Source organism: Pleurodeles waltl, chromosome 11 (assembly GCF_031143425.1).
Source record: "Pleurodeles waltl isolate 20211129_DDA chromosome 11, aPleWal1.hap1.20221129, whole genome shotgun sequence".
Classification (NCBI taxonomy): Eukaryota; Metazoa; Chordata; class Amphibia; order Caudata; family Salamandridae; genus Pleurodeles; species Pleurodeles waltl.
The window spans coordinates 981679216-981701885 of NC_090450.1; the positions used below are offsets into that span (position 1 = coordinate 981679216).

At 47.1% G+C, this 22670-nt stretch overlaps 1 protein-coding gene across 3 annotated transcripts in view; it reads left to right on the forward strand.

The window, feature by feature from the left end:
- FBRSL1 (fibrosin like 1) overlaps positions 1-22670 on the forward strand; it is a 1114915-nt gene that overhangs the window by 736606 nt on the left and 355639 nt on the right. The window lies entirely within an intron of this gene.

Consider the following 22670-nt stretch of genomic DNA (forward strand, 5'->3'; position numbering starts at 1 on the left):
CCTTTTCCACAGAACACATCTTGTGCAACAGCGCGTGGGAGGAAAGTATATGCCCTGCTGCGGATACGCCTGCGCTCTCGGCCATAAAGGAACATTCAAATCACATACTTGGTTTAGGGAGGAAAGATTATAGCAAAATATGTACACTAAAAGGCTTTGTTCACTGCAAGAGCAGCAGTTTGTACCCATGCCTCTTCCACAGCATATTTCAAAATGTGAGCACTCCAGAGATTTTGTGGTGGGATGCCGGTGCTTAATTTGTGCATATTGTTTTCGGTGCTGAGCACTGGCACTTATTTTTGAGGGCCGGTGCTTATTCTTCTGCCTAAAGCATTTGCTGCGAGCAAAAGACACATATGGGAAAGATGGAGGAAGAGAAAAACGAAAACAGTGTCACAAAGGGAGAAAGCAGAAAGTTGCAAGAGTGAGCTGAAGGGGCGGGGAGTGGCTATAAATGGATTGAAGAGGCCCGAGATAGCTTCAGGATTACGCTGCCTCAGTATTCCGCGCTGCAAATTTAACTGCAGCAGCCACGTGTTTCAGAGGAGCGCTTTGGGCACCGGCACCTTTTTATTTACAAATCAAGCACTGTGGGATGCATGTTTTTGAAATTTGCATTCAGGGAGGCCTGTAGTGTGACTGCTCCGCATTTCACCAGTCCCTCAAAGTGTGCAAAAGGGAGGGGGGGGGGGGGGTGTAGTAAGCCAACTTTATCATGTCTCACTCAGGCGCTGCCCCTGAGCTCCATGTTGGCGGTGCACAATGTTATTAGCTCTGGGCCTCGCGTCTCAAATGATCACCATTGTGTTACACAATCATTCCGGTCTGTGGAAGCAGCACAACTCTACACCTGCCAAAGTGTATCAGCTTGTCAGATGGAAGCCCACTTATGGAAAGAACTTAAAGCGAATTGGCCGCCCAGCACTCACTGGGAATTTTCTCATTTTGGGCTGGTGTTCCTTCCAAGAAATTAATATTTTTGAGTGCTGTTGTTTAGTAATAACACATGTGCTTTTCTGCCACTTGTACAGCTTGAGAAGAAATGTTCCAAACTCCGGACCAGACTTTTTAGTTGTTTTCTTTGTGGCGCTAGATCGAGGCACTTGTTTGCACTGGTGAGGCGGTGGGGCGCAGTGATGAAACTGAACTGTCTGGCTGGGATGGGGTGGCTTGAGAACGGTGCTAGGTGGGTGATTTGGGGGGTTTTAAGTGACGGGAGTGGTTGGGGCCACGGAAGGAAAGATAGTAAGAGAAAGGGTGTATAATAGATAATGTATAACAAAGGCTGAGAGGGTAAGCGAGATCAGTCGAAGGTTCGATGAAAGAGAGGGCGTGTGGGTGGGAGGCAAAAAGGCGTGTACAGCAGGGGATCCCCCACCCTTTCTGATCATTGAAAAGAGTCCCAAGCTACTAATAACTTTGATCATTGTAGCAGCACTGACTACGTCAGAGACGACCACAACAGTGACGTCACCGTGCAGGATGATAGTAGTAATCACCCAGATGTTATTCTACGCGTGTGCGCGCATGCACGAGTCCGAGACCATGCTGCTTTCTACCAATATGAGATACAAGCATCGTGTACTGTGTTTGAAGTGGACCGGGTTGATCATGACCGAGTGTTTAAAGTATTCAATATATGTTGTTTGGATCAATTCCACTGTGTTAATTTTGTTTCAGCAATTGTATATGCTGTACATTTATTTCCTCATTTTTCCTAAAACAATAAAAACTTCTTTATAAAAAAAAAAAATCACCCAGATGTGTGTCACAGTATTGAGTGCTAAACATTTTGTATCCAAAATATATGGTTAAGTAATACTATGAAGGTACCACCACATGCCACGGCCCCCCTTACAACCTGCGTCACCAGCAACACTAACGCTGCGCTGTTCTTCAAATACTACCCCAATCTACCCCAAGCAACCCTCTAATACTGCCTACCTACCACTCGGAACCACCCCGGGCAACTCACTCGCTCTGCTCTCCAACTACCACCAAGACAACGTCAACACAACACTCTTCCCAATTCAACTCTCTAACAATGCACCAACCCTGTTAGCCAGCCAGCACTGCTCACTCAGTGTCCCTTCCCCACCCTTCACTGAGTTCCACCCTAGGAAACTCAGTAACACTGCAAACATCTACCCAAACTACTCTCTCACAGGTCACTCCTGTCAGTCCACTGAGGCATCGCCACAGAGTTCTAATGAACAGTTAAAGTGCTATCACTCTCTACTCAGGACAAACGTGGGACGCCATTTTGTTGGAATAGGAGCTGTTCAGTTAAAGGCCTTTCTTGAGAACCAAGATGTTAATGGAGGCATGAACACGGGTTAAAAATGTGAGAGGAGTATGGGGTTTTTTAATAATTTGAGGCATAATGTATTTTTAAAGGGGCTATAAATAGTTAAAGAGAGAGAGATGTGTGCATAAGTACAGCATATCCTTTCCATATCTCTTTACCCATTCATCTCAGCCACTTAACAGCTACCTAGCTTTAAAATATTAACATTTGGTAGAATGTATATATATAATGGAAAAAAACAAACTTAAAGTGATGTTACAGCTTGATTAGGTTCTAAAACCTAAAATTATGTTTAAAAACAAATAAACCAGAAATTCACTTTAAAAAAAAAAACAGATTAAATTGGCTTTATAGTTAGTTGTGGAATGGGAATCAAATTAATGTAAAAAACCCAAAAAACACTGAAGTACCCAAGTTATAATTTAGTGAACCTCACATACTACATCACCCAGGACATGTTAAATGACATCATTGATGACATCCCTCGTGACATCTCAGTCATAGCCTCCCACCAGACCCTGCATCCACTCCACATCAGGACTTAGACTCAAAGCCTAGGTTCTTGCAAAGCCCGGCAGTGAATCCTCTGCAAGTATCAGACCTCCACTGTGCACGATCTACAGCCATACGCTGAACACGTCTGATGAAATGCTTAGCCTTTGGCTGCGATCTGCACCCACTCCCTCCACAATTGGCTAACCCCCTCCAAGACCCCCTCATGCACAGATGTTGGACATACACAGTGGTGGTTGTCCTTAATGCCTGGTGTCACGCCAGACCATGCATCCAATATACAATAGAGATTGGATGGTGGTCTCATCCTAAGGCCAAACCCTGCATCTATCTCTCTGCGTAAGGCCATGCCTCACTGTGCATGGCGTTACACCCCAGCAGGGGTTGGCCGCAGAGCCTTGCCGCCTATGACCAGGCCGTGTGCCCATCCCTCCATAGCCACCTAACACCCTACATTCTCGGCCATCATCCCTTCACAGCAAAGGTGGATTAAAGAGCTTTTCGTTCAATGATGTTCACCAGCCAGCTCTCCACAAGTGACCTACCCACAATGCGCCCATCAGTAGGGTTAGCACAAGTAAAAAAAAACAAATATATCCATCAAAACTGCTTCACTTCTGAAAGATCCAATTTCTTTTGCATCTTTTGAAAGCTTCTTTTGCATCTTTTGAAAGCTTACGGACCAGCTTATGAGAGTCCAGACACTGACTTAGGTTGTTGTATTACTTCCCGTCCACAAAGCCAACAGCACAATGTCAGAACCACTGGTGAGCTCAGTAACTTCAGCTGTTATTATTTACATATAATCAGTGATGTCATCAAAGATGTCATTTAACATGTCATGGACCGGGCGGAATGTTAGGTCACAAACACAGCATGTTGAGGTGCAAGTTATAGTTGGTTGGCCAAACTATAGCTGGTGTATCTTCGGTCCTTTAATGTTTGCTTGTGTCGTATGCAAACATCTAACTATAAGGTCACTTTAATTGTTGTGTTTCAGTGGATAGATAGATAGATAGATAGATAGATAGATAGATAGATAGATAGATAGATAGATAGATAGATAGATAGATAGATAGATTGGTTTGGGTGGTGGATAGATAGATAGATAGATAGATAGATAGATAGATAGATAGATAGATAGATAGATAGATAGATAGATAGATAGATAGATAGATAGATAGATAGATAGATAGATAGACTTTGACCTGCCCCTAGGGTCACTGATGGTTACCTCACCTTATCTCTCTTCCATTTTAAGTTTTCCTTCATTGACCTCGGCCCTCCTAGCCCAGACCTATCACTCGATTTCACATCCTTCTGCTCCCTCTCTCCACTTTTTCACGTGCCCTCCTTCTCACTGGCCCTTTCTCCTTCTGCCGCTTCTCTTATTTCCCTGCCTTCTCCACAGCATTCTCTCCTGCCCTAGCCTTTCTCTTATCCACTTCCTTCTTTCTTCCCTTCCCTCCTCCTTCGTCCTCTTTTGCACCACTTTCTTTTTCTCCTTGTTTAATAACCCATTCATCACCTTTCGCCATCTGTCCGCCAATGACGCGTTACTGTGTATAACGTTTTGGTAGAAGTGCTTCCTTCATCCCTCTCTTTCTTTCACCCCTTTCTTCTTCATCCTCCCTCCTCCCTAGCCCTCTCCTCCCTCCGTCCCCATGCCCCAGCCATCATACAATCCGTCGGTCCTTTCCTCCCCATCCGTCTGCCCCTTCCTCCCGACGCCCCAGCCCTTCCTCCAATCCATCTATCCTCTCCTCTCCACTCCCCAGCCCTTCCGCCAATCCATCGGATCTTTCCTCCCCACCCGTCTGTCCCTTCCTCCCCACGCCCCAGCCCTTCCTCCAATCCATCTATCCTCTCCTCCCCACCCGTCTGTCCCTTCCTCTCCACGCCCGTCCCTTCCTCCAATCCGTCTACCCTTTCCTCCCAGCCCGGCCCGTCCTCCAATCCGTCTATCCTTTCCTCCCCATGCATCTGCCCCTTCCTCCCCAGCCCTTCCTCCAATCCATCTATCCTCTCCCCCCCACCCGTCTGTCCCTTCCTCTCCACGCCCGTCCCTTCCTCCAATCCGTCTACCCTTTCCTCCCCGCCCGGCCCGTCCTCCAATCCGTCTATCCTTTCCTCCCCATGCATCTGCCCCTTCCTCCCCAGCCCTTCCTCCAATCCATCTATCCTTTCCTCCCCATCCGTCTGTCCCTTCCTCTCCGTTCCTCTGTCCCGAACTCATCCCTCCCCCCTCGGTTCCTCTCTAGTCCTCAATCTTTCGTTTCCCTCTAGGTGTTCATCTGTTTCTCTCTCCTTTCCTTCCCCCTCTGTCTCTCTCCCTCTCTCTAGGCCAGGGGTCTTCAAACTAAGGGGCGAGCCCCTCTGAGAAGGCCTCAAGTGATCCAGGGGGCTCCAGGCTGTGGCCAAAAGAAAGATTATGCAAATAATAGCGCTTTGTTCTAAGCAAAAAAATGTTTATTACATTTATAAAAAGGTAACAGAACTTAACTGCAATGTTTGAATAAGTCCAGACCTATTTAAACATTGCCAACTTAATAGAATGGTTATGAAAAATTCTGAGGGGGGCGATTTATTTTTTCCCATTGGGGGATGGGGCGCAGAATTAACAAGTTTGAATACCACTGCTCTAGGGTGACCAGGCATCTCGGATTTGCCGGGACAGTCCAGGGTTTTCTCCACCTGTCCCAGCAGATTTTGGGAAATTTAGCGCAAGTCCCAGTTTTTAGAGTGGGTCGACTGAAAATGGTGGGAGGAGTCTTTTATGTTTTCCAAAGAAGGGCTAGTTAGCAGCTGTTTTACCAAAACTACTTAATTAACAGGCATAATACTGGCGCTGGTCGGCACTGTCATTCTGCGCACTGGGTTGTGGTAAATGTGTAGTCCTTTTTCTATTTCTATGAAATGTCCCAGTTTTTTACTTTAAAATTCTGGTCTCCCTACCTCTCACTCCTTCCCCAGCCTTCCCTCCCCCATCTCCTCTCCGCCCCTTCCTCCCCATGCACCTAACGCTTGAGCTCACCATTCACTCCTCGTTCTATCCCTCTCAGTCTTTCAGTCCATCCCGCATCCCTCTGACTTCATCTTCATCCCTCCCTCCTCATCCCTGCCTCCAGCTCCCCCTATCCTCCCTCCCTCTACCTGCCCCTGTATTCTTTCCTCCATCTTCCACCTGCCCCGTCTCTCTACCACACCCCTGCCTCTATCTAGACTTTCCTCTCTCCACCCCCTCTCACTTTCTCTCTCCACCCCCTCTCACTTCTCTCCGTCCCGCTCCCTTGCTCCCCAACCCTCCATCTTTCGCCTCTCTCCCTCTCTCTATTCTATGCTCTCACCCCTCCCACCGCAGCGCCTTGTAGCGCCTCCTGGCCTCTGTTTGATCAGCACTGATTTACATGGCCGGGGAGGCGCCAGCGATGCGCGTTGACCTTTCAGACGGGGCTCCAGATATTAAAAGCATCTCCCAGCCTTATTACCAGGAGGACATTTCTCGGGGCGTCAGAGCCAATGAATTGCCCCCCCCCCCCTCGGCCCCCAGGAGCCGCTGCCTCCTCGTTTCAGCAGAATTGCTTAATTGCTCTGTGCTCTCCATCCCCGAAGGCGAATCTGCGGCCTCGCCTCTCGGCGCCCCTTATCGACTGCAGGTGAATCGATGCCCGCTCCGAGGCCCGCAGCCCTCCCCAAGAATGAGCAGCGCCCGCCGCCCCCCAACCCTCTCGAGGGTCCGTCCACCCGGGGCTCCCAAATGAGCCAGATGGACTCATCCTGTGCCCCGGCACGCCCGCTGCCCGCTCCACGGCCTGGAGTCCATTTTCTTCGACACCTATCATTTAATTGGCCATCTTTGTGTTTCTCCCAGGATTTACCCTTCGTTTTCTCTGTCCTTTGTTTTTTTCCGTTCACCACCACCCTTGCATCGTGCCTCACTCATTCTCACTTCTCTGCCCTTGGTTTTCCCCCCTTTTATTTCCTTACTTCATCCCTTCCTGCCCATTTCATGTCCAAGGATCTTCTTCCCACAGGGTAACCTTAGACTGGCTGCAAGGGTGGGGATTACACATTCCCTGATTTAGACTGACTGCCAGGGTTTGTATTTCACGCTGTTGTTCTTTGACTGGCAGTTGTGATTGGCCGTGTTTATCTGTGAAACTATTGGTCTTTATTTGGCAACTATGGCTAGAATAGGAGGGTATCTCCATTGCCTGCCAGTATTGTGATTTGCAGGTGGCCTGTGGATGTCACAAAACTGATGTTTGATTGACAGCTAGTCTTGTGATTTCACACAACTGGTGTTTGATTGGCAGCCAGTGTTGGAAATTCAGGCTCTTTATCTTTGATTGACAGCTAGTCTTGTGATTTCACTCAACTGGTGTTTGAGTGGCAGCTAGTGTGGGGATTTCAGGCGGTTTGTCTTTGATTGACAGCTAGTTTTGTGACCACAACTAGCGTTTGATTGGCAGCCAGTGTTGGAAATTCAGGCTCTTTATCTTTGATTGACAGTTAGTCTTGGGATTTCACACAACTGGTGTTTGATTGGCAGCTGGTGTTGGAATTTCAGACTCGTCCACTTTGATTGACAGCTAATCTCGTTATTTCACTCAACTAGCGTTTGGATGGCTGCTAGTGTTGAACCTATAATCCAAACACTGGCAGCCAATCAAAGAGTAGAACCTATAATCCAAACACTGGCAGCCAATAAAAGAATAAGAACATATAATCCCAACAATGGCAGTCAATCAAAGAATAGAACCTGTAATCCAAAAACTGGCAGCCAATCAAAGAATAAAACCTGTAATCCCAACAATGGCAGCCAATAAAAAAATGAGAACCTATAATCCCACCAGTGGCAGCCAATCAAAGAATGAGAAGGCATAATCCCAACAGCGTTAGTCAATCACCAGTGGATAATGTGGATCCCAACAGAGTCTGCCAATCAATGACTAAGAACCTGAATCCCAACAGAGGCTGCTTTAAATCACAACTGCGTCAATCAGAGACGCAACATGAAGGCCCAACAAACGACCTATATCGAAGACAGAGCTTGGAACTCCAACAGTGGCTGTCCGTCAATGACTGTGATCCTGAAATCCCTTCAACAGCTGTCAGTCAACTCTGAGGGGTTGCCAACTGTTCCGCCAGGTTAGAAAAGAAATGTACTCCACCCCCAGCGCAGTATATTTAGCGATCGCCACTAGGTAGACGGAAACCTCTGCCTTAAGCTGAGCTGTGGCCATGGCGGCACTCTAAAGGCACCGAAGCTCTGCTGTGTGGGTGCCAAATTCAATGCATCCCCGCAGCAATGTTTTTTCAAACACAAACTCATAAAGCAGGAGCTCATTATTGAACAGCAAGCACTAAATGCCCTAAAATGCTGGCTGTTTTCTTTGCCTGGCGGTCCCGAACAGGAAAAAAAAATACATGGGAGCACCGGCCCAAAATGGGCCGATGGTCAGGTTCTGTGACCGACGGCCGAATGTCAGCCGGGGCAAAGGTTTCTGGAGGTGGACCTAATATAGGCTGCACCACCGGAAGCAATCCAATGTTCTTGACTCTAAGCGGGGTCAGGGGAACTCGGTGGAGGAGCTAGAAAAATGAGGACCCACATACAGTTCCATACCGTTTTAATGTTTTATTTCTTTCCACCTGGTATTCGGACCATTGATTAATGATGAAGTGATGAATGACCATGAACATTATATCGCCTTGAAAAGGTCCCAGGTGAAATAACCATAGGGGGCGAAACACGTGTCGGCTGTTCTCATTCGATCCTATGTATTGTGATTTTATTGGATCTACCTTATAACATTTCTTATCATTCGAAGTGTCTTTGTGCCCTTTGCCTTCAATTGGACTTATGGAGTATTAATTAAAGACATTTCTGTCGCAATTGATGTATGTGGGTCCTCATCTTTCTAGCTGTTCAATTATTTAATGAAAGGGGTTTAGGTCCATACCCCTTAATTCGTGAGCACACACTTAATTTTATTTGTCTCTCTAAATTGGGCATTCAACAGGAAGGGAATATTTTGGACCAAACTCGGAGGAGGACCCCGTCTGCCAAACTCTGAACTATCCCAGAGAGCCTGAAATCCCAACAATTGTTGTATGTCAGTGAGAGCTCTAAATCCCAACAGTAAGAACAATTAAAAGTCGTTTTGCAAATGCTTTATTCACTCTTAATTGACAATTACTGTTGGCGCTTTCCTTTAAGTTTTTTTTTTCACCGTACTACTGCTACGCTAATAGCTCCCCCACCAAATACCTTTTACTCACCCTTTCTGGTCAACGTTCTTTTAGATCAATTGTTATCTCACAGGATTTTTTTTTATTAAGAAATATCTCTGTGTGGTTGTTACAGTGTAAAGCACATTAACAACCGTCCTGGGCGGAGCATCGCTATAGAAAAGCATTAGATAAATATGAAATAGAATTGTGAGTGCATCTTAAAAGTGAAAGCCCAGTCGAAGGCAACGTTCCTTCTGAAGGGAATTACGACGATGCTTGACATGTTTCTGCCTCACTGGGCATTATTTCTCTACTTTTTAGATCAAGCCTACTAGATACCGCATGTACGATCTGTTGCAGGTCATGTTCTGCCTTACCAAGAACATAGAGGGACCTGGAGCCCAACCATTGCTTATCATTGGTTGGTTTTCCTTGTCACTCTCATTTGCTTGCTTCTTATTCGTGTCCCAGCTTGTCAGTCGTGTGTTTATCCCTCCCATAGAGCATTGCCTCTTTACAATCAATCTCTTTGATTCCGTTACTTTGCTGCTGCCAAGGCTTGCTTTTTGCGTGAAGCACTCCATTAGAGTGCATGTGTTTTCAAGCTGTCTCCCTTGTGTACATTTCTCTCCCAGCACTCTGTATTGCTCTGTTACCCGATTGCTTCTCTCCAAACCCCCTTGTGCCCGCCCACTTGCTTCACTCTACCAATTCCATCCATAATGAGAATCTTCTGTACATCTCAGCCTTCGTTGTACTGCATAGATCTGCACGCAGTCACTTTCCCAGGCTCTTAACCCCTGCCTATTCCAAAATATTGCCCTTTTCTGGAGTGGGGCAGGTCCTTAAATGGATCCTTTGAAATGCCTGCAATATGTGTGTGTTTGCTCCCACCCAGATGCACGACCAAATTATAAATACACTTCAGGAAATACACTTCAAAGGCTTGGAGGATGTATTATTTATATCTCTGGTGGAGCCTCAGTCTGTTTATTTAGATTTTAGAGACCAAGCACTCCATGCTGGGCTAGAAAGCAATGCTGCCAGTGATGAAACTAGTGGCTATTTGGCTAAATCTGAAGTATTCCCTGTATTTGTTTTGGGATATTCAGTGCACATTCCATATTGCAAATTGGTATTGGCTGCAGAGCCAGGGATGACTGCAACGTCCACTTTTTGACTTGGGTAACGAGCAAAACATGATGGATGTGAATTCTTGAATTAATAATTCTGTGCAAAATCTATTCCGTTGTTTTCGATTTACTGTGCCGTGACAGACAGGGACTAACTACATGCTGATCAGTTGTGACCCTACAATTCCATTTGCTAGGACATGCCTCCTCATTGAGGCAGGACTTCCTGTGCTGAGGCGGGACTTCCTGTGCTGAAGGCTAGTAGCCTAACAAAGGCACCCGAAGTCCACGCAGTGCGGGGCCTGCGGGGGGGAGAGCTCTAGGAGGTCCCATCAGCACAGTACCCTGGCCTGAGACCTCCTGAGTTATTCTGGGGGGCTCTATGTACTTTGCAGGAGAAGCACCTCAAGTTTCGTTACATCACTGGCTCTGGTGCAAATTGCTGCACGAAGATGAGAATGCCTGTTTCAATGGTGTATAGTGAGCTTTGTCTACTCATTCTCATTGCATAGTTGTAATTGTTCATCGTGTGTAGTACAAGACACAGAGATAAAGAGTTAAGACCCATTGGTGAAAGGATTACATGCTTTAAGTACAGCTCTTTATAATATTAAATTTGGGTAGCATTTAAAGAGCTGGTAAGCTTCCCAGACTCATCTAAAGCCCAGTTCAAAAATAACAAGCATTTTCAGTGCAACGGGTCTCGCATTTGTTCGAGTTAGAGCTATTAGCGTTGTAAAGCAAAAAAAAAATGCAGCGCGATCGCGCTATGTGGAAAATAAACAGATAAAGTAGTCTGGACTCCATACTGAAAACATCGAGCCTCGTATGTTTTTTGTACTTTACCGGTGCTGTGTGGGTGGGCTAATCACCGGAAAAGGCATGCATGCCTTTCACAAATGAAAGCAAGCGGATCTTAAAAGGCAAGCCCACAAACCAATGTAAGTGAGTGACGTAGCATGGGCGTGGTTTCAAGCCCAAAGAGAGATAACAGAATGGACGGAGCACTTTGTGCTCGCTCATAAAAACAAGCTGTTTATCATTCTTTTACGCCAGGGCAGTGCCTTGGAGCTGCCATATTTCCTGACCAGACTGCTGTCCTCCCCGTCTGGGCCTGTACTCCTGCTTCAGAGACCCTGCAGCTTCAAGCAGCCTCAGGCCAGGTCACAGCCCTGCAACACTTTGCATTTTTTTGAATCTAGACTTTCAAAGTTAAGCACAGTTATCAATTCCCAGAATGCAATGTGCTGTTGGCTGAAAGAGCAAGTGACTTGTCTTGTGACTACTTTGCAATAAGGATACAGACCAGCCTGTCAAAATCATATGTACTTTGTTGGCTTGACACAGTCTAAATTCTGCCAAGGCAAACGCTTGACATAAATAATGCTCAAAACAGCAGGCTCTGTACTTTTCTTTTTTCACTCAAAGGTGCCTATCTATCTATCTATCTATCTATCTATCTATCTATCTATCTATCTATCTATCTATCTATGTGTTATGTATATATTCTCTCTCTCTGTCGATATGTATATATATATATAAGCAGACTGTATTAAACATTACTACGGTCTGAGAAAGCGGCAGTGTTCTTTGGAGTGTCTCAATCGTGCCAGCTCTCAGCTTCACACCACTTTCTCCTGCAGTCCCTCTGTTAGACACTCACATCCTTCTCGACTATCTCACACCTCATCTCTTTCCTCCTCATCGCCCTCTTTTCACTCTTTCCTGCACATACTTCCTTGCATCTCCTTCCCTCCACCTCTCCAGAAATAAAGCACCCACTCATCCACAAGCGCTGCCCGTTCTTTCACTTTCAGCAAGTCAGTATGTGACAGCTCTGTACCTCCTTCACACACTGTCGCATAGAATTACATTTACAACTGGCACACCTGACCACTGCTCTATGCCCTCTGCAGAGAGGCCAAGGATTGGATGAGCAATAAATCTGTTTATGCCCTTCCGACAAGCACTGTGAGACATTCACTCTACCTGTGGCCTGAACTCCACAGCTCTCAATCATCATCCCTTATAAACACCCACCCACAACCTGAACTCCCACAAACATATAAAGGTGACTCTTTCCACAGTGCACACTGTACAGGAGTGAAATCTTGCATGGAAAAACTATAGAATCACATTGTGGAAAAGTAAATTACTCTTACGGAATGCAGGAGTAAGTAAAACGTGAAATATAAACAGAAACACCATTTCTCTTTCCCCAGAGATGACAGTGTCTGTTTTTCTTGGCTGCAGATTTAGGTTGGTCTGGGGCAAAAGACAAATACAGATGGGGTATCAGCCTCACCATTGTCACCAACCCCGCTTCCCACCCTCTCCGGTAGCAGCACCACTAAGTGACGCCTTCGCCAAACCGGTTACTGTTTAGAGGTGTTTAATTCAACAGATAAGAACCAGAGCCCAAAGTTTTGTTCAGAAGCCCTTGGCTGGTGCAATCTCAGGTGCGGTGCCGAATCCCAAGGCTGCATAATCTTGATTCAACCTCAGGCTTCTTCAATCCACCACCAGGCATTCCTTCTTTGTCTCTCCCTTGCAAGCTCTTTTTCACCCCTGCTGTCTCTTTGTCACTGTTCAGCATCATTCTCTTCTCCTTTTATGTCTTTCTCTCTCTTGCTGTGGGTCAAAGCCTGAAAAGTAAAAATAAGTGCCTGTTGGCCCCACCTGTAACCAACCACATGCTCAAATTAAGTATGACCAGGGTGCCACGTCTCAGAAGGGTGTGGTGTTGGTACCACAAGGACAAACCCGTCCTGGGACACATGACTCTTTGACAGGAATGACGGTATTCCTTCTGGTTCGGGGGCTTCCTGTTGCCTGTCCGGTGAGTAGTGGGAGGGTTGACAGGAGGCGGAAGTGGCTAGCAGGATTTGCTTGTCACATCTGCTCCCGCACTGGCCGGAGGGTATTTAGGCCGGGGCTAGCCCTGGCCATCCCCTTTTCATAGGTGGCCATTGCGTAACTTGGGCGTATCCATTGGAGCTGGGGACATGTCAATTTACCCACCCATTCATCCTTCTTTTCAAGTGCAGGCGGTAATTACTGCCAAGATTGCTTCTCAACAGTGGGGGCCTTCCATCTCATACTTCATAGAGAAGCACTGAGGGTGTAGACAGCAGTCTCGATTCAGATGAAGACCATTCACACCAGCTTGGAGCGTGGGCTCTCAGTTAATCAGTGTAGGGCAGTGGTTGGTCCCCAATTTGTGGTCCCGGGACCCCTGGAGGTCCGCGAAGCCTCCTCGGGAGGTCCGCGACTGCATAGAAAATTCAATAATAATAACAGATTAATAAAGTGTGTGTAAATAAAGTGGCTAAAATGTACTGTAAATGTCAAGGAGTTTGAAATTGGAGGCTAAAAATTAAATTGGTGTCCTCAGATTGATTCATGGGAGCAGTGAAGGTGCATCAAATAGAATACAGTATGGACGATGTGTGGCTTTAATTGAATTTAGAAAAGCGCCACCATTGCTATTAAAATTACATTTTTTTATTTTTGTTATTTATATTTGAAAACTAAATAAAATGTGTTATCATTTGTGTATGTTTGATGAATGCTTGTTTGTGTATTTTTTGTGTATTGTTTTGCATTTCAAATCATCGATAATGTTTAGGCCGGAGTCCGAGTCTTTCAGTAATGAGTCAGTGGGGGGTCCCCGGATTTCATTAATGATTCAGTGGAGTCCCCGGGTTCTAGTGATGATAAAGTGGGGATCCACAGAAGTCAGAAGGTTGGGAACCACTGGTGTAGGGCATAGGGTGTAGCTCCTGAAACATCGTGGTGTTGGAGTTGCGGGAGTGCTGGATTCAGACAAGGGCACAGTGAGCCGGGACCACCCCTTAGAGATACAGGTGGTTTCAAGTGTGTGGTCCATGTCGGACGAAGAGTTGCCTAGACCTTAGAGTTGGAGTGTTGTTAATGGAGGCCCAATAGTAAAGAATTCTGTGCTCACCCAGCTCTTAGTTTAATGTACTCATTCTCTTATCTATGATGTATTCGAGATTTTGTGCTGTAGGTATCATCGCTTGCCGTGATACTGGTGTATGTTTCACTTGACCCTCTATGATGTTTGTTGTTTGTCATGTTTTGCTTCACTGTAATTAACATGACCCATTTACTCATAACCAGTCTGGTGGCTTGTCATTGGTTGGTTTGGGTTTGAGGGGGTGTGGTCCAGTTTGGGGTCTCCGCATCTTGCTGCTCTTCAGAATTGAGATCTGCCGTGATCTCGCGCTCTACGTGCAAGAAGCGAGTCCTGATGCACAATAGAGGCCTCTAGTCCACCAGGCCTCGAGTGTGCGGGCTCTCCTTATCTTGTGCACTCTGGTACATCTCCAGAGACACTCTTTGAAAGAGCTCTATTCTGGATCATGGCATCACTGCTCCAGAGTTTCCCACCCTGCGTCGCTCTCTGGTCTGCCAGCTTGTGGTACTCCACCCTTGGTCATGCACAGAGCCCTTGAGTGCCTATCCTTGCGTTGTGCAGCCCTTGAAGTCACCGTTGAGCGCTGCATTCATTCTGCCTTCCCTTTGCATTTGTGCTGGGTCTTCTCAGGGGTGAGTTCTCAACCTGGGTTCCGTGTGTACATGAGCCCTTCATGTGCCATGCTGAGGGTGGGCACTTCTCTTGTGCCATTGTGTAGCTGTATTCTCTCCACCATGACTGTTTACGAGCACCTGCTAGACTGTGTGGGTAGTATGGCTGGCTGGACCAGTATCTAGGTAGATAGACCTTTTAGCTGGCCAGTGCCAAGAAGGCAGAATGTCTTTGTGGCGGCATTTCTACAGGGCGGCTTTTGGAAAGTGAGCCTAGGTGCCAGGAAGTGTGGTACGACGCATGCCTGGCACTTGTAACCCTCAGTGAGGGTTGAGAGCAGCACATTCAGGTGGGCAGCACACCTGTGGAGTCAGCAGTGGGCAGAATTCCCCAATGTGAAGAGATCGGTTCCTCTCTAATCCATCTTACGTCACCTCATGTGATTGCGTCTGTTCCAGCCTCTTTCCTTCACATCCTGCAATCGGGCACCACCTTAGGCCGGTGGAAATACATGATCATTTAGTTTTCTGTTTAACTCTTCCTGTCTGACGTTGTTTTGCTCGCAAGACAGCACCTCCTCGGCTGATTAATCACCTTTATAATTGACCGGTTGACGGAAAAGATCTCTCCTTCCATTGCCCTTTGTTGGGCAGAGCGGGCATCAGTCAATACTGTGCGCGAGAAGGCGAACCTGGGAACATCACTCACTGAAACCGCAAAGCGCCAACGCCGCTGGCAGTCCGCATAGCGAGTGACAGGCCGCAGGCCGCCAACGTGTTAATAATGCCCTCTCCCTCGTGCACTTATGATAAATGGGCTCATTAAAGTCCGGGGCCTCGGCGGGCGGTGTAGACCCCGGCCACGTGGCGACGCCATCTTGGAAGAGGATAACAGCTGATGCCGCAGAGGGCCTGGGCGTCTTTATCTCATTACCCTACACGCCAGCACACCGAGAGCTGCCACAATCGTTTGTCATGGCTAACTGCCTATTGATCAGCCATCAGCCGACGAACACGCATCGATCCCGCTCTTCTAATCGCGCCTCCTGCAGTTTTGTCCTTGCCAGTGGCTCAGGCGTGGATGGTAAGGTTTCCTGGGACTTCCTGTCTTTCTCTACTCTGTGTTTAGGTTCCTTTCCTCTCTGGGCTCACAAGTTTCCTCCTGTTTCTCGTCTCCACCCACACTTCTCCAGGATGTCTCTATGGGGCCAATCCCCAAGCAGACTTACCCAGAATGTGTGCACGTGGGCAGGCCCCGTAAGACCACAGGCGCACCTAGGTATGCTGATGTGTTGCCAATTTACACATGCACAGATACACCATTGTTATTCGCTTCTTGTGGGTGTGTGTACGTGTTCTTGTAACAAATCCCTGTGAGATAGATATATAAATATACATAAATACATATATTCTGCAGATCCAAGGGGCCAAGAGTTTTGTAAAGTGACCTGATATCTGAGATGGGTTTGTTGGACCCGTTGCCTTTTACCTATTTAAAATTAGATATTCTGCATTTGAATGAATACCTCGCCAAAGGGCGGGGGCATTTCTGAAATTTATGGGCGATGTCACGTAGATCTTTTCATTTTTTTTGGACAGAGCCATTGATATGACCCATTAGGTAAGCAAGGGGATTGCTCCAGCCACACCCTTCATCTGATTGGCTTGTAATATGCCACTCGCTGGCTGACAAGCAGCCCTGTCTTTGCAATGTAAAATAACTCCTGGGATTTGCATCCGAATGTACAGAACTTTATTTCATTGCTCTGCCCATTCCAACCTAGTTTTGAAACGTACGCCAACCACAACGGTTGCACGATCTAACAATTACTTGTTGATAGAAAATGTCCCCTAAAGGGGTGACTGAGGCTGCAAGGACATTTAATCTCATGACATTAATAGTCAGCTGTTTCTGGGCACGACGGTGGAACCCTGAGGGTGCATAAACAACTCAGCAAGAGTATACCAGAACTGTCAGCTAAAAAAAAAAACAAGACAAAATCTCTTGCCACATAATTATGGAGTATCAAGATTATCTGGCCCTCCTGCTGAGCAGGAGAGATGGGAACTGGGTAGAACTTCTTAAGCAGTGCAGAGACTGGCCACTTCTGGCCCAGCACGTTGGTTCCAAAGAGACCAATTTGATTGCATCCACCTGTGAAGGGTCTATGCGTCATTGTGCCAGAGAGGAATACAGGAAGTGGAGCGGATCTTTAGGTGGCGAAGGGACTGACCACTTCCTGTAAGTAACGTATTCTTCTTTGGAGTAGTGGAAACGGATGACTTGACTTCACCTGTGAAAGTTTGAGGGCCTTGTTCTGCTGGGGAGGGACACAGGAAGTAGAAGTGATTTCTTGAGCGGAGCAGGGATTGGCCACTTCCTGTACAGACAGTCGTTACTTCCTATACAGCCTAACGTCTCTGCAGCTACTGATGGATTGGTTTCATCCACCTGTGAACAGCCTGGGACTCATTTTGCAGGGAAGGAGAAACAAAGTAGGAGTTTCTTGAGTAGCACAGGGATTGGCCACTTCCTGTACAGCCTGCTGTCTGCTCCTTTTGAGCGGTAATGGTCCTCGCAGACGTTTCCGGCCCAGGCCTTCTGTTATTCACTTCCGCCTCCATTTCGTCATTTGGACAAAAAAACATTTATACATAGATATTGCTCTCCAGGGGACGTGGGAACCGTTTCTAATGTTTAGGCAACAGGACCTCTTTTGTGTAAACCTGAGAAGTGTATTAAATATAGAAAAGGGAAGGACGCTGAGTGTGAGATGAGCGTGTGGTTTTGTAAGTGCAGCCCAAAGCGAAGGAGGCACTTAGGAAGCCAGGATACGGCGAGTACCCTGCGGATTAATTCAAAAGCAACTTAAGAAATTCCAGTAACTGCTTGCGGAAGTTTAAAAAAAAAAAAGCAATAAAAACATTTTAATAAAATGAGGAGAAAAACCTGGAGAGAAGCGGAAACCATTTGGGCCGCATTGCTCTGTGGGAAATGCTTTCAAATCTCTTGTTGAGCTTTAAAGCTTTTTTTTTTCAGTTAGTGTCTGCGGTGCTTGTGGTAAAAGGAGGCACTGTAGACAAAGTGGAAATTAAGAGCAAACATTTAGTTGATGTGTCTGTGCAGCGTGTGTTAGCCTACTGACAATGTGGCGTGGTCTAACGCAGGCTCTAGGCATGGTATATGATTCTCAGATGAATTATGTGCAATGACACAGAGTGGTCCTGGTTAATTCACACTTTACCAAGTATCACTTTTTGTTTTTTCTTAGTGGCTAAGCTGTGTGCAACACGTGTGCCCAGGTGTGAGCGTGTAATGCTGTAGAGTCAGACTGCACCTCATGAATGAGCATTATAAAGCAGAAATCTGCTTGGGTTTCCATGCAGCAGGGGCACAGCCCATCAGTTTGGGCAAAGTAGATACTTTTGGGTGGAGTGAAGATGATTTGCATACACTTGTTGCTGTTTTGTGATTGTTTTAAATAGCTTAATATGTTGGAAACTGTGAGGCTTCTCGTAAGCCAACACGACATTTCCTTCAGCTATTAAGAGATTAGTCTGAATGGACACATTTCTTAGTCCTATTTGATGACCTGAAGAAGTGGTATTTTAATGTATACTGCGAAACGTGTTGGCGGTCTGCTTGTGGCTGTGATTATTTGTGGCTTTCAAGAACTTTGGAAATTAACTCTACTATGGAAAAAGCAACTCCATCTAGTTCAGATATATCTTGCATATGGATGATATACAAACTGTGGATCATATGTTACATGTTATAGACTGACATTGGATTTTAATACAATGCTGTGACTTTAGGTTGGAAACTTTATTTTTCATTTTACGTACTCTCCCAAACCATGTAACTCCTTGTTGGGTTCTATTGCACTATGGTCTATCTGAGTGACAATAATTGTGTGTGTGTGTGTGTGTGTGTGTGTGTGTGTGTGTGTGTGTGTTTGTGTCTGTCTGATCCTACCCCTTCCAGCACATGTACTACGCATGCTGCTCTTTAAACAGTTGTCTTCAACTATTTGAAAACATTTTTTGTACAAAACATAAATCTTCTATCCTACTACTTGGGGCTGTGAACAGAAAGGAACAGGGTGCATGGAAATAATGCGTAGTGAATGCAGTAGTCCCAAAACATGTTCACATGGATTGTAGTAGAGCAGGGATGTCCACCAGCGTTCCATGGGGCCGGATCCATGCCATAGTTTGAGGATAACCACCAACTAGGTTACCAGTTCTCACTTTTTCTGTATTGAAATGCATCCCATAGGGACATCATGAAAGTCTGGCATGGATCGTTCCGGGTGGATCAGCGCTGGACACTGCTGTGGTAGAGGGCCATTGTGGGGGTGGAGGAGGGGGGCACCGTGCTTCCTTGACTTACACTTTTGTATTTGAGGTTCCTTCAGGTTAAGGTGTAACTGGGGAGGCGTGGGTTGTGGAAGGAACGGCGCAGGCTGGACACAAACGTTGTGTGAATTTTACTGTGGCTTTTACGCATTGGGTTGGCCATGGACCAAGTTCCAGGTGTAGAGCTGGTCTTGCTGTAAAGTTTGAATGTCCAGATCTTCTCTCTGGGAGCCCGCCCTCAGCCAGGGTTGGAATGAAATACTGGTTTTGCGCCCTGTCTCTCAGTGACTGAAAGAAAAGAGAAGTGAGCACAAGGTTAATTGCTAAGTTCCAAAGCGTCAAACTGAAGTTAGATTGGGGAGAGTGTAGGTCAGAGTCATGAAAACAAAGTTTGTGAATGCCATAAGAAGAAGCCCCTGGGATGCCCCCTTGCCCATTCAGTCTAGATATTTGCAGACGTAATGCATGACATTTTCACAAACCATAGCGTGGGTTCCGGTTGCCTTTAGAGACCCCTGCAGAGTGTAGTTGCAGGCAGCTGCCTCTCCTGGACTAACCCTCATACCACGTACCAACCGAGGTTGTGTAGTGCCCATTCACATGGGTTGCCCTCTGACACTATGAAGTCCGATTGGGAGCACACTGCCTAACATTCCAGTGGAGTTCGCCCCTTGCATCCTGGTACATGCAGTTTGAACAATTAACGCTTCCTTGAATAAATCTGTAGTATTTCACTAAAGTTAGCGCAGACAGTACTGTTCATCGCTAGACACGTGTTTCTGGGTTAGTGCCCTACATCGGTAGAGACCAAAGAACAACAAAAATATCTGGGGTTGCTGGAAATGCCGCTGATATCGTCTCAGGTTTAGTACCACTCCCCGGCTCACAGGTGCATCTCCAGAGCTCATCAGCTCAAACGGCCCTCTGACACTAGATGGTGAACACCAGGGTTACTCTACAGTCATTAGTGGCGTGTACCACCTAGGGGTGTTTCGTACTCTCAAAGTGGGTTAACCTATTTGACACAGCTCACTCTCATATAACCGAATGCGTGACTGTGTCTATTCCCAAATGTTTCCAAAGCACTACAACATCCAGAGCCTCGCGCCTGCGACCACACTGGGTCAGCTTTCCGTGCCACAGCAGCTTGACATGAACACATCTCCTTAGGCCACAGTAATCACACGCACTGTCAGCTTGTCCGTACACCTGCTCTAATGCATGAGTCCTATCCCTCATTCGTTCTCAGTCCTGCCTGAAGCCAAGCGACAAAACACAATACGAACACAACTCTGGTCCTCACACTTCACATCCAAACTCCAACTTTGTAGGACACATGACAAGCATTCTTCCACCCGCACCACCACTGTGGAGTAATGTCCTGCTAGTCTGAAAAGGTGCATCGGCTCCTCGTCAGGTGTATGAATGAAACAGTATAACTCCAGTGACCAATGGACCATCGGCTCCTTGTCAGGTGTATGAATGACACAGTATAACTCTAGTGACCAAAGGACCATCGGCTCCTCGTCAGGTGTATGGATGACACAGTATAACTCCAGTGACCAATGGACCATCGGCTCCTCGTCAGGTGCATAGATGATACAGTATAACTCCAGTGACCAAAGGACCATCGGCTCCTCGTCAGGTGCATAGATGATACAGTATAACTCCAGTGACCAAAGGACCATCGGCTCCTCGTCAGGTGTATAGATGATACAGTATAACTCCAGTGACCAAGGGACCATCGGCTCCTCGTCAGGTATATGAATGACACAGTAAAACTCCAGTGACCAAAGGACCATCGGCTCCTCGTCAGGTGTATGGATGAGACAGTATAACTCCAGTGACCAAAGGACCATCGGCTCCTCTTCAGGTATATGAATGACACAGTATAACTCCAGTGACCAGAGGACCATCGGCTCCTCGTCAGGTGTATGAATGACACAGTATAACTCCAGTGACTAAAGGACCATCGGCTCCTCGTCAGGTATATGAATGACACAGTATAACTCCAGTGACCAAAGGACCATCAGCTCCTCGTCAGGTGTATAGATGATACAGTATAACTCCAGTGACCAAAGGACCATCGGCTCCTCGTCAGGTATATGAATGACACAGTAAAACTCCAGTGACCAAAGGAACATCTTGTCCTCGTCAGGTATATGAATGAAACAGTATAACTCCAGTGACCAAAGGGCCATTGGCTCCTCGTCAGGCATATGAATGACACAGTATAACTCCAGTGACCAAAGGACCAAAGTGCCTTATAAGCTTCCTGAATCTGTGGATGCTGGTGGTCTTTGGTGCAGATGTGGACTGACACATGCAGAAGGTAGGGCACTGGCCTGACGAGCCAATCGCAGTGTCTTACCTGCCTTCGCCGATAAACAAAGTTGTCTCTATAGGTGTTGTTGAAATAACGCCCCTGCCGGGTGTACGGGGCACGTGCCCGATGCTACTTCTCGCTGTTGGCGTCCACTTTCTCAATCTTTTCTCTCTTGCTGAGGAATCCTGCAAAGGTCAGGCCTATTGATTTAGTGGATGAGTGACTCAAAGCGGACAATTGGTGCTGAGTTGTGGAGCAGAGGGTGGTGGTGTCTTGTTGGGATACCATCCTTTGATTGCCTCTACATTGGCAGCAGGCCAGCAGCGGTGTCATAGAGGGAGGACAATCCAGGAGCAATGAGTAACTCCTGGTTGTGTTGGTGATACAGCATGAGCACAAATCCCTCCAAGTGCTACACTTGCACACATTATCACTTAATTCAATTGCATGGGGCATTAGTAAACAATAATGGTATTTTCTATAAACTACTAGGTCCCAGCCTGTGAGACAGAGACAGTGCTCTGCACATGAATCTGTCCTGGCCAATGAAAAAGGTGGACTAGCCAGGGAAACAGCAGGCCTAACCAGGCCAACAGTGGGCACAGTGTTTGAGACAGCTGACCCAGAGCGAGGCACAGAGGGCCCAGTCTGAGACACCGCAGGCCCAGTTTGAGACACAGTAGCAGATCCAACTTGTGAAACAGCAGGCATAGCATGGGAGACTGTGGGTTCATTGTGGGAGACAGCAGGCCCGGCGCAAGGCATAGCGGGCCCGGTGCAAGGCACAGTGGGTTAAGGTCGTGAAACAACAGGCACAGCATGGGAGACAGTGGGCCCAGTGTGGGACACAGCAGGCCCGACGGGACCTCAGGGCAAGACATAGTGGGCCAGGTTTTGTGAAACAGCAGCCACAGCATTGGAGACAGTAGGCCCAATGTGAGAGACAGCCGGTCCTGCGCAAGGCACAGCAGGCCTAGTTTGTAAAACAGAAGGCACAGCATGGGAGACAGTGGGCCCAGTGTGGGAGAGAGACAGCAGGCCCAGTGCAAGACATAGCGGGCCAGGCTTGTGAAACAGTAGGCACAGCATGGGAGACAGTGGGCCCAGTGTGGGAGACAGCAGGCCTGGTGCAAGGCACAGTGGGCCTAGCATCGGAAACAGCAGGCACAGCATGGGAGACAGCGGGCCCAGTGTGGGAGACAGCAGGCCCAGCAAGACCTCAGCGCAAGACATAGCGGGCCAG